The sequence below is a fragment of the Panthera onca genome, chromosome B1 (genome assembly GCF_046562875.1).
Source record: "Panthera onca isolate mPanOnc1 chromosome B1, mPanOnc1 haplotype 2, whole genome shotgun sequence".
In the NCBI taxonomy this organism is placed as follows: Eukaryota; Metazoa; Chordata; class Mammalia; order Carnivora; family Felidae; genus Panthera; species Panthera onca.
The window spans coordinates 181,092,592-181,104,920 of record NC_138342.1 but is presented as its reverse complement, the minus strand read 5'-3'; the positions used below and the strand labels follow the sequence as shown (position 1 = coordinate 181,104,920).

General features: G+C 35.6%; 1 protein-coding gene and 1 long non-coding RNA gene across 6 annotated transcripts in view; one reads left to right on the top strand and one right to left on the bottom strand.

The window, feature by feature from the left end:
* Positions 1-12,329, top strand: part of SGCZ (sarcoglycan zeta) — a 1,087,629-nt gene that overhangs the window by 337,204 nt on the left and 738,096 nt on the right. The gene's annotated exons all lie outside the window — the stretch shown is intronic.
* Positions 11,367-12,329, bottom strand: part of LOC132691597 (uncharacterized) — an 84,800-nt gene continuing 83,837 nt past the window's right edge. For 3 of the 4 annotated variants that reach the window (XR_009615889.3, XR_013554860.2, XR_013554861.2), the window contains exon 6: positions 11,367-11,522. This is a non-coding gene — a long non-coding RNA (uncharacterized LOC132691597). The remainder of the gene's footprint in view (positions 11,523-12,329) is intronic. The other variant, XR_009615888.2, reaches the window with a different exon arrangement.

The window sequence follows — 12,329 nt, the reverse complement described above, 5'->3', positions numbered from 1 at the left end:
TGGAATCTATGAAGGAATACAGATCAGATGCCTACTTGGAAATAAAGTCTAAGCAATTCTTAGGACTCAGAAGCAATTTGAATTTTCATAAGTGCTTAGATCATGTTAGCACATTAGATAATGGGTTTAGACACTAAAATGTAACTATAATATTATCTACTCAAATAGACCTAAATAAAGGCTCTCCAGTAGAACGGTAGGTCCACTGTCCATCTCTGGCCCCAGAGAAACATCAGTAGAACTTGTCGAGTGCTCTCTGCTTGGTCACAATTCTATTGCAGGGGAGAGAGTGTCTGTCTGGGGAGGTGCCTGAGGACAGTACATGTTAACAAACGTCATCTACTACCTCTTGTCTTTTCTTTGTTGAAAACATTCTCTTGCCTAACTCTTGATATTTCTTTTTCTCTTTCTCTTAATTCTTTTTCAGTTGGTTAGTTCAGAGCAAATAAGTTATTCAATATTTGTGTCAGTAACTTTACTGCTACGTTGTATAACTTTAAATTTTTTTTTAAATGACCAGAAGGAATACTTTTTTTTTCTGACAGCTTTGCTAAGATGTATCTCTTTTCCTTCCTTCCTTCCTTTCTTTTTTTTTTTTTTTTGATATGTATTTCCTATACCATAAAATTCACTCATTTAAAGTATTCATTCAGTGGGTTTTGGTATATTTTACAAGTTGTGCCATTGTCACAAAAATCTAATTTATTTTCTCTTTCGATGGATTTGCTTGTTCTGGACATTTCCTATAAATGGATTAATACAATATTAATTGCATTTAATACAATTTTGCATTAAATTTTGTAACTGCCGTCTGTCACTCAACATAGTATTTTCAAAATTCATCTATGTTATAGCATGTATCAGTACTACATTTATTTTTTTTTAAGTTTGTTTATTTATTTAGAGGCAGAGAAAGAGAGAGAGAGGGAGGGGGAGAGAGAAGCCCAAGCAGGCTCTGCACTGTCAGCACAGAGCTCAAGCTCATGAACTGTGAGGTCATGACCCGAGTTGAAATCAAGAGTCAGACACTTAACCGACTGAGCCACCCAGGTGCCCCTTTTTGTGGCTCAATAATATTCCATTCTTTGGCCATATCACATTATGTATCTACTTATAAACTGATTAACATTTAAGTGGTTTCCACTTTTTCCTATTATCTGTAGCTGTACTATGAAATTCACGCACAGGTTTCTGTGTTGCCTCTGTTTTCTATTCCTTTAGAAATATATGTGTTGGATCATATGGTAACTCTATATTTAGTATTTTGAGGAACTGCTCTCCAAAGTGGCAGCATTTTACATTCCCACAAGCAGTTTATGAGGGTCCCGTTTTCTCTATGTTCTCACCAACACTTCTTCCTCTTCTATCTTAGCCATTCTTGTAGGCATGATGTACTATCTTACTGTGCTTTTGACTTGCATTTCCCTAATGATTAATGATGTTAAGCATCACTGTATGTATTTGTTGAGTGTATATTTTCTTTGAAAAGTGTCTATTCAGTTCCTTTGTTCATTTTTTATTTTTTTAATTTTTTTTTTAACGTTTATTTATTTTTGAGACAGAGACAGAGCATGAACAGGGGAGGGCAGAGAGAGAGGGAGACACAGAATCTGAAACAGGCTCCAGGCTCTGAGCTGTCAGCACAAAGCCCGACGCGGGGCTCGAACTCACGGACTGTGAGATCATGACCTGAGCCGAAGTCAGACGCTTAACCGATCAAGCCACCCAGGCGCCCCCCTTTGTTCATTTTTTAATGGGGTTATGTCCTCTTATTGTTGAGTGATAGAGTTCTTTATGTGTTTTGTATAATAATTCTTGGTCATATATATGATTAGCAAATAGTCTTATTCTACGGATTGCCTTTTCACTTTATTGGTGGTGTCCTTGACGCGTAAACTTTTTTGTTTGATTTTATGAAGTTAATTTATCTGTTTTTATTTTATTACTTCTACCTTGTGTATCACAACTAAGAAATCATTGCCTAACCAAGATCACAAAAATTAATTGATATTTGTTCTTCTAGGAGTTATAATACAGTTTTAGCTCTTACAGTCTAGGATGCATTTGAATTAATTTTTTGTGTGTAGTGTGAGGTAGGACTTCCAATTCTTTTACATGTGGTTATCCAGCAAATACTGTTCTAGCAGCATTTCTTGAATGACTGCTTTTCCTTTTAAACTTTCCTGGCAGCCTCATCCAAATCAAGTGACTGTATATGTCAACTGACTATGCATGGATGGGTTTATTTCTCTGAAATATCATAATGTATTTATTACTGTAACTTTGCACTGAGTTTCAGAATTGAGAAATAGGAGTCGTCCAACTTTGTTCTTTTTCAGGAAGGTTTTGGCTATTTTGGTGTCATGTATTTTCATATGCATCTTAGATCAGCATGTAAATATCTGCTAAAAAAAGAAAAAAAAACACTGGTATTCTGAAAGTGATCATGTTGACTTGGTAGGTCAATCTGGGGAGTATCGTCATCTTACCAATGTGAAGTCTTCTTTTGCGTTATCATGTTGTACATTTCTAGTTATTTGGTAACCTTTAATTTCTTTCAATTTTTGTAGTTTTCAGAGTATTGAAAGACTTGTACTTTCAGAAGTCTTATACTTCTTTCATAAACTTATTATGTATTTTATTCTTCCTATTATTATCAGTTAAGAATCTGTTTTTATATTTTACTTTCAGGTTGCTCATTGATGGTGTATAGGGAGTTTTTGATTTCTTCAAAGAACTAACTTCTGGTCTTACTGATTTTATCTGTTACTCTGCTCATTATTTCATTTATTTCTAATCTTAGTTATTTCCTTCCTTCTGTTTGCGTGGGTTAAGTTGGCATTATTTTCCTAGTTTCTCAAAATGGAAGATTAGGTCCCCACGTTTAAGATGTTGGTTGGAGCTTTCTCTTTCTCTTTTTTTTTTTTAAATTTTTTATGTTTTATTTATTTTTGAGAGAGAGAGAGACAGAGTGAGAGTGGGGGAGGGGCAGAGAAAGAGAAGACGACACAGAATCTGAAGCAGACTCCAGGCTCTGAGATGTCAGCACAGAGCCCAATGCGGGGCTTGAACTCGTGAACTGTGAGATCATGACTTGAGCCGAAGTCGGATGCTTCACTTACTGAGTCACCCAGACGCCCCTCTTCTTTTTAATGCAGGCATTTACAGTTATAAATTTCCCTCCATGCACAATTTTACCTGAACCCTGTAAGTTTTAGAATGTTGTGTTGTTGCCTTCATTTATCTCAAAGCATTTTTTTTTCCCCTCTGTGATTTCTTCTTGGACTTAATGGTTATTGAGGAGTGTGCTGTTTTACTTCTGCATATTTGTGCATTCCACAGAGATCCAAGGGTTTGGACAAAGTATCAAGTGTGCCCTGGGGATGGGGCTTTTACCAGAGTTTCTAAGGTGGTTAGATGTCTCCACTGTCTGTAAATGCTGCCAGCTTTTGACTACCACACCACTGAGCTGAGAGGAGGAGATGAGAATAATCCCAAGTTAAAACAACAGAGATCTGCTGTCTTACTCAGGTTCAGTAGTGTCTTTTGAATAGATGATTTGGTTTATTTGTTCTGTGGCTTTTGTTAATTACTGGAGTTTGGAAATGGTTCATAGTAGTTGTTTTGCCCATATTTTTATTGTTTCAGAGAGGGAGATCATCAGGTTCCTCACTGCCATGTTGGAAGTCAGTTCCTCAGAATAACTCTTTTCATCTTCATGAAGAGTTTTGAGTCACAGTGGTGTTTCTTCCCATTTCAACCAAGTGAACCATGTTCCACGGATGAAACAGTCTATTCAAGATCATGTGGCTTGATTATAACATAGAATTTAACCCAAGTCTTTTTCTCCTTTTTCCTAGTACTATATTCTTTCTACCATATCACAGTTGATTCACTTTATTACCAGTTACTTAAATCTTAGATGCCATGACCTGAAAGGGATCTCAGAGGAGACCAGCTTCTTTTATAGGGGAAGAAACTTCACTCAAAAGTGGTTAAGTGTCTTGCTCAAGATTTCATTGCTAGCCACCCTAACACACTGGCTTTGTACTTTATGCCCCAATTGAATGGTTGGTTAATTAAGGTGCTTTTTAGGAGTCTAAGGGTCAATTATTACCTTCAAATCAATTCTTTATTCTGATTTGAGCCTCAGAACAGCCCCACACATTTCATTTATCTAAAATGGTGATGCTCTATTTAGCCACATGGTATATTATTAGCTTTCTCTTGCTCTGTAACAAATTATCACGAATTGAGTAGCATAAAGCATTACCCTTTTATTAACTCATAATTCTGTAGTGGATTAGGGGCATGGCATTATTAGGTTGTTTCTTCAACTCCACATGGCCAAAATCAAAGTGATGGAAGGGTGCATTCTCATCTGCAGCATGGGGTACTTTTCCAAGTTCATTCAGGTTGTTGGTTGATTTTAGTTCCTTGCCATTGTAGCAATCAAGACCCTGTTCTCTTATTGGCTTTCAGATGTGGGCTGCTTTCTGCTCCTTGAAGCTGCTCTCAGTTCTTACCCCAAAGCCATCAGTGAAGGCTCTCCCTGTCACTGAATCCCTCCTATACGTTTAGTCTCTGTGGGAAGAGCTGAATCCTTTCTAAGGATAGATTCACCTGATTAGCTCAGGCTTACCCAGGGTAATAGCCTTTCTAAAATCAATTCAGTTGGAGTCTCAGTTACATCTGCAGATCTCTTCATAGCAGCACGTGAATTACTGTTTGACTGAATAACTGGGAGAAAAAAAATGCATGTACCCAAGGAGTGGAAATCTTGGGAACTGTCTTGGATTTTTAACGTAGTAGATATACCTTCTTTTCTTTTAGAACAGTCTGGTTCTGCTTTCAAAGAATAATACTTAGGCCCATATGCGTTCACCTGATGCACACCTTGGAATTTTTGTTTCCTGTTACATTTTTTTATTTTAATTCCAGTTAGTTAACGTATAGTGTAATACTAGTCTCAGGTGTATAATATAGTGATGAAACACTTCCAAAGAACACCCAGTGCTCATCCCTACAAGTGCCCTCCTTAACTCCTTGATCCCCATCACCTATTTCACCCATCCCCCCACCCACTGCTCCTCTGGTAACCATCAGTATGTTCCCTATAGTTAAGAGTCTGTTTCTCGGTTTGCTTATCACTTTTTTCCCCCTTTGCTCATTTGTTTCTTCAGTTCTGGGTATAACTGAAGTCATATTTGCCTTTCTCTGACTTATTTTGCTTAGCGTAATACTCACTAGCTCCATTCACATGATTGCAAATAGCAAGATTTCATTATTTTTTATGACTAATATTCCATGATTGTGTGTGTGTATAATTTTATATATTATATTTTATATATTATATATTTTTATATTATATATTAATATATATAATATATAGTAACTTCTTAATCCATTAATTAGTCAATGGAAATTTGGGCTGTTTCCATAATTTGGCTATTGTAGAGCTGCTGTAAACATCAGGGTGCATGTGTCCCTTTGAGTTACTATTATTGGATTCTTTGGGTGAATACTTAGTATACCTAGTAGTGAATTACTGGATCTGAGGATGGTTCTATTTTTAACCTTGTGAGGAGCCTCCATACAATTTTCCGGCGTGGCTGCACCAGTTTGCATTCCCACCAGCAGTGTAAGAAGATTGCCCTTTCTCCACATCCTCACCAACATCTGTTGTTTCTTGTGTTGATTTTAGCCATTCTGATAGCACATTCCTTGAAACTTACTATGCTTAGATATCATTGAGTTTAAGAAAGGAAGCTTAAAGTTCAATCTGGGTTTGATATTAGTAGACCAGAGAATCTGTGTATCAATAAGGACACATAGGCAAAGTATAAAATAAAGCATATATATTATTTTTATTATATACCATAAATATTTTAATATATATTTTCCCCACTTTAAATACAGTCAAATTTAAGCCATTGCTTTATAGTGGTTTGTTAAATACTAGTTGATGAATAAACAAAAAAAATCATCCCCCACCACACAAATTTATGTTTTCTAATGAATTTCCCTCATGAAACTATAGTTGAAAATAATACACAAAGATGTGCAAAAAAATAATATACTATTCCAGGTAACCGTTATGACCGGAGTCACATTTAACACAAAAGCCCTGGACAGTTGACTTTCTAGCAGTCCAAGGTAAATTATTATGTTTAATTAAACAATACAGTATGACAGGTTGACTATAATGAGACCATTTTCTCTTCAAAGATATTGAAATGCATGAATTATTTCCAGGGAGAACTAAAAAATCACATTACAGAGGACATTTTTCTTTGTCACTGGAAGATAATGAAGTTTGAAGTTCTCAAATCGCTGAACAGTAGGTTTGGTTGACGAGTATGTTTCTGACACTTCACTTTAATCTTTTTCTTCAGAAGTTCCAAAAGCCAATGACTATTTTCTTTTCATTTCAGCATTTGTTATACTTATTTTTGCCGTGTAATGTTGCAAAGTTTATGAGGATAGCACAACTAAGGATGGATATCTGCATCTCATACCTTTGTTTCCACTAGTTATAAATTTCTCCCGCTTTCAATAAGGAAACCAAAAGAATGGTAGTAGCCAAATAATATTACAGAAAGCCCCCTTCTGAAATTTAATTTTGCTTTTATAAAGGTTGTTTTTCATAATTACGTATACATCTAGCCAAGGGATTTTAAATGTGAAATGGTGTTCTTCAATCAGTATCTGAATACTGGTTGACCAAGATTAGCTGGGGGAACTGGAACTCTTCATGAAATGCCATTGAAAGTTAACTTCTCATCTTTATTCTTTTAGAGACTGAATTTAAACTTAAGTTGACTGCAGAAAGTCTGTTCTATTGTTGAGATAGGTTCATGAACTCAACTAAGTGTTCTACCTCTGAAAATGCATAATCCTGTAATGACTCCTCTTATCTTAAGTAATGAACATCTGTATATGAATTCCTGAGGAATTTGCACCTTTCTGGGAAAGTGATGGTCACTTCCAGAGTAGTTTATGACCAGTCCTGAAGTCTCTAGGACTCTGGAGTCTTGAAAGTTGTCCAGAACCAATTTAAAACTCAATAACATTGAGGACATGTATTTATAGACTATAAAATACATACGGTATCACTCTTCTGAGATAATTGGATAAACCAACACATGCATTGAATATACTCAGCTATGCTTATTTCTCTTTTAGAGGGCTTAAAGAACAGTTTTAGTCTCACAGGATTCTGTCAGATCTTCTTTGTCAACCTCCCAGCCAAAGGTAGTCGTCTGCTACTTTCCAGGCATTCTGTTTGAGACTATCTACCAGTAGGACACATCATACCTTATATTAAGCCCACTCTATTACTAGTCAACTGCTGTTATTAAAATAGTTTCTATTAAATTTAACCAATATGTGACTCCTAGTTTAGGGCATGATCTATTAAGCTATCTGGAATCACATGTAGTTAATTAAATCTGTCAAATATTTGCAAAATGATAACATATTAAATATTCGTCCTCTTTTATTTCTAACTATCAAAGCAGTGAATCTTATTCAAGTTTCTTTTATTATTTGTAGGACACCCAAATAAAAATGAGCAGTATTTATTGAGAATCTACTCTGGTAAAATTGGTGTAATGGAAAGTGAAGTAATTAAAAGGATGCATAAAATAGTATGGCCATATTCAAGGAACTTAAAATACATTCAGTAATGTATCTTATCCCTACTCTGTTATTTAAAATAATATATTTTTAAGCGGGACAAGAAAGTTTAAGTGATGACTCAAGCCCAGTAGGGTCTCTGGTACCCTTAGGTTACACTGAAATCTAATGCATGCATACAGATATTGTGTGGTTTAAGGAGTTGCTTACTACACTGGGTTAATATTTAAAAAAAAAAAAAAAACTGCCTACAAATTTCTAAGCTACTTTCTGTTCGTAAAGAATCAGGCATCTTCTTTCCCCAAGGCCAACTTTTCAGCTTTCATAGAAGATGCTATTACCATTGTGAGTTTTGAATTAAATAGTGTATTTCTTCTGAAGAGTTTAACCACTCTAGATAGTAATTCTAGCCACCTTTGTAATAAAAGTACCACATATGTAGGCAGAATCATGTAACAGTTATGATTACTTGGGAGAACACCAGAAGAAGAACATCATAATGCTTACATTTCAAGTAGCAAAATTGAGGAATTTTGATGTTTATTATAAGAACATACATTCATGTAGGAGATTATATTCATTGTGGTTTCGTCAACTTCACATTTTAAAGTTTTGTGCGAATTGTCTTTTTTATAAATATGTCCTTTGCCAAGGCTTGAATTAGTACGTGTAAAACAATATTCAGGTTGAAATTCAGTGTACTCTCTCCAGAAAAATCAGTACCTCAATTTAGTCACTAAATTAATTAATTCATGCAGTGCTGAGCAGTATACTAATGATACAAAAATGAGAGAGAGAGAGAAAGTTCACTGTTTCGTAAGAGACTCAGGGAGGTAAAATAACCACACGAAAAACATTTCAGTTAGCGCTGTAAGATACATGAAAGCTGTACCAGTGTCTCCACTCTTGTCAGGGAACACATCTCAGAGAAAGAAACAGAAGGTGCAGGATGACCGTGGATTTGCCAGGGAGGATGGACACCAAGTCATGTGTGCGCAGCAAGCGTATCTTTTTTAACCATTCTTCACACAGAGTAGATTTCAGTAGAAATGCTCAGTGAATACATGGTTTCCAGGCAATGAAAATGGCAAATGGCAAGGCATGGACGTGTGAAACAGTTTGACAGAATCTTGAAACTGAAATTAGCCAAGTATACAGAGATAATGCTGAGGAGGTAGGCAGGGACTTCAATATGGAGAGTTTTACATGTTCTATAGGATTTTTCTTTTAAAGGTTTTCACCATATGTTACCTCCTCAGGCAATTCAACTTTATTTTTTAACATGTAATTCATACACAAATTTTAGAAGCCTATCTTTCTGCTTTTCTAAGAACGAAATAGAGGAAGGCAGGAGTGGGGGAGGGAGGGAGGGAAGCAAAATATAAAATAGTGTTTGTGATAGAGATTGGCCCAGAAATTGCATACCAGGGTTGAAACCAAGAAATAGTTTGTGGAAATTTTCATTTTTACAGAATTTCAAATACTGTCCCCTAACCATGGCCCCCCCCCCCCCCCCCAGTACACATACATATGTATCCTAGGTAAACAAACAAAAGAACAACAACAAAAAAACTGTACTTACCACGAAACTCCATCTTTGGGGTGGTATCCTAATGCTGCTTCGGTTTCATCTTGCCCCAGGAAAATTGCCACTCCCAAAATCAGTTCTATGTGGAAAATCTGGAGGTGCCCTATTGAAATATAGGGCCAGTAAACTAGTACAGATGTGTGTGTGTGTGTGTGTGTGTGTGTGTGTGTGTGTGTGTGTGTGTTCTTTTCTTTCTTATGTACATAGTACCAAAATAATAGACATGCTAGTTTTCAAAATCTTAGGAATGTTGGTGACAAAATACTCAAAAGTAAAACTTTAAATCTTAATTCATAGTAAAAATTCAGTTCATCTGCCCCTGGTTGGAGAATCATTTAAAAAAAGCAACAACAAATATCATAGTAGAGTTTTTTCAAAAAAAATTATCACTACTTAGATTGAGAAAGAAGTGTCAAAATTTTGCTCCCAAATTAAAGATCTATAAATAACACAATAGACCCTTTATTTTAATCATAGACAACTTTTTATTGCCTTTTGCCTGAAATAAAATAAATGTAATAATACAATGTTACTTGTGGAGGTTCTTTGATGTACTCTATGTTTTAAAGCTTAAATAGGAAAGCAAATAAAGCCTTATTATACTCTTTTATAGAAGATCAAAATTAAGAGCTTAAATCACTTACTCCCCAATTTTCTTGAGAATCTTAAAGATTCCTTTACAGTTACTTGCTTACATAGACAATGACAAGGAGTCCCTCAAATGCCATTTGATGATACTGTAGGCACCTAACTCCATAAGTACTTTATAAATTAAGGGTTGATTATTTGCTTTGTGAAAGAATTCTTCCCTTCACAAGAAATTCTCCAGAGGATTTCTTTAATTAGCTAGCTCCCTAAGTGCGTGTAAAATAGGGAGAGAGAGTAAGGTTTTAAGTCCCAGAGCTCCTTGTAGATTATCCTGTTTCTGTCTTTAACTCTTTTGGATTAAGCATTGTCTTTATGCAGATCTCTTGGCCTGATCCATTACCGAATTCAAGTGCGTAAAGACCCCCAGAACGTTATGCTAGGCTCTGGGTTGCATCGTGGAGTGCACAAGGAGGAGTGAGGCCTGTATGTGCAGTCAGAGAACAAACAGGGACACCACTACCACCATCCCCCTTTCAGGAGGCCTCGGCCAGCTCTTTGGCAACAGAATAATGCAGAGATTGAGGAATTCATAGGTGTTTATTGTGCACCATTTCTGTTGGCAGAGGAAGAGGCAGTTAACTCAGAGGAGAAATCTTTAGTTTTAATGGTAGACATCATAAAGAGATGGGGTATGCAGTTTTCTAAAAAGAAATGCATGGGGGAAAATGTCAGGGTCATTATGAATCGTGGGGTGTTCTCTGACAGAACAGAGTTTAACTGGACTAAGGGGCAGAAGAGCCTTACGAGTGACACTATGTGATTAGATGAGGAAGGTAAAGGAATAATGATGTGGCTTGGGGTCCAATGAGAAAGGACCTTGAATGTATTGCTAAGGAGACTGCATTTTGCTTTATAGGGAGTGAAAACCATTAAACTTTTTCAATAACTGAATATTGTGACTATATTGTTTTTCTGACCAAAACTTGCAACAGAGTGTAGGAGGGATTTGAGGACAGAGAGAAGCAAAGCCAGGGAGACCAGACAGAAAGTTTCATAAAAGTCCATCTGAAAGACCATAAAGACTTGAACTGTGCTAGCAGCTTTGGAAAGGGAAGAGAAGGAACAGACTGAAATGTTGTATGGGGAGGACAATTCCAGAATTTGCAGAACAACTAGATAGAGATTGTGAATGAGAGGGAAGAGACGCTTGTGTCTTCCAGTCCTCACCACAGGGTGACTGGCAATACCATAAGCCAGAAAACGGACTAGAGCAGGAGGAGAATTTAATTTTTTCTGTGTTTAGCAAAAAGTTTTGTGTTTCTGGCCATTTGTTGATCTATTCCTTCTATTTTACATTGTGATAATTCTAAGGAAAATGGTAGAGATATTTTGTTAAAAATTGTGATTTTAAAAAAATTTAAGTATGAATTCAAGTATAAATACACTATTTCGTGTAATTATAGTGTTTTTGCATTAGTCATTTTGTATTGAGACCAAACAGAAAAGTATGTTTGAGAAATGTTTTTAAAGCTGTACCCAATACCATTTCTACAAAAATGCAATACAGATGCATTTTTATGCACTTTTTGTTTCACAAAATGAATTTTGTTTTTGACGTACTAAAAAAATCTAAAACAAATCATGATCTACAAGTAATTTCACTTACTCCTCTCTGGTCTTGACTACGTATTCAAGGTTTCTCTTCCCCCTGGGAGATAAATACTGTATTACAAAAGTCAGTCATCTGATTCTATTAATTTAATTGAATTTTGGAGTTGGAAAAGTCTTCCTGATCATTGTAAAATTTCTCTTTTTTGCCTGTCACCTGCTCTCATCACTTCACTGACTTTAACAAAGAAAATGCAAACCTAAGTCTTATTACATGTTAATGTTATCAGCAGAAGTCATCTAGACCCTAGACCCTAGATTCTAGTGGAACAGGCCATTGATCTGTTATTTTTAAGATGAAAGATTGTATGCTATATACTAAAAGGTATGTGAGTAAACTTATAATTACATCTGACTAAACTTATGAAAGATTTTCAAAGACATAAACATTTACATCTTAAAAAGTTGATGCTCACATTTAGTCATTCTATCTTATAGTTTAAAGTTTTTGAAGAAGTGACAAAATGTGAGGCTGAATGGCATATTTTTTATGAAAATGGGCATAGGGCAAAATAGGAAAAAATATAGTAAAGATAAATGCTAGGAAGTAATAATGGACATTCAGGTATTACTACATTAGAATGTATGGTGGACATTGTTGAAGATTCAGTGTTTTTGTCCTTACTTTCTAGATGTTCTTTTAGTTGAAGAATATATTGAAATGATAATTTAGTACCTTTGTGCCATAGGGAAATATATTGATGTGGGAATTGGTGAGGTCAAAGAGAAGGTCGAGTTCTCCCTCAAACCTGTCAAAGCCTTTCTGTAAATAGTTTGCAATTTCTTGAATATATTTGGAAGTGTTTTATACTGAACAAACTGTCACCCTTTTCTTTCACCCTATAAA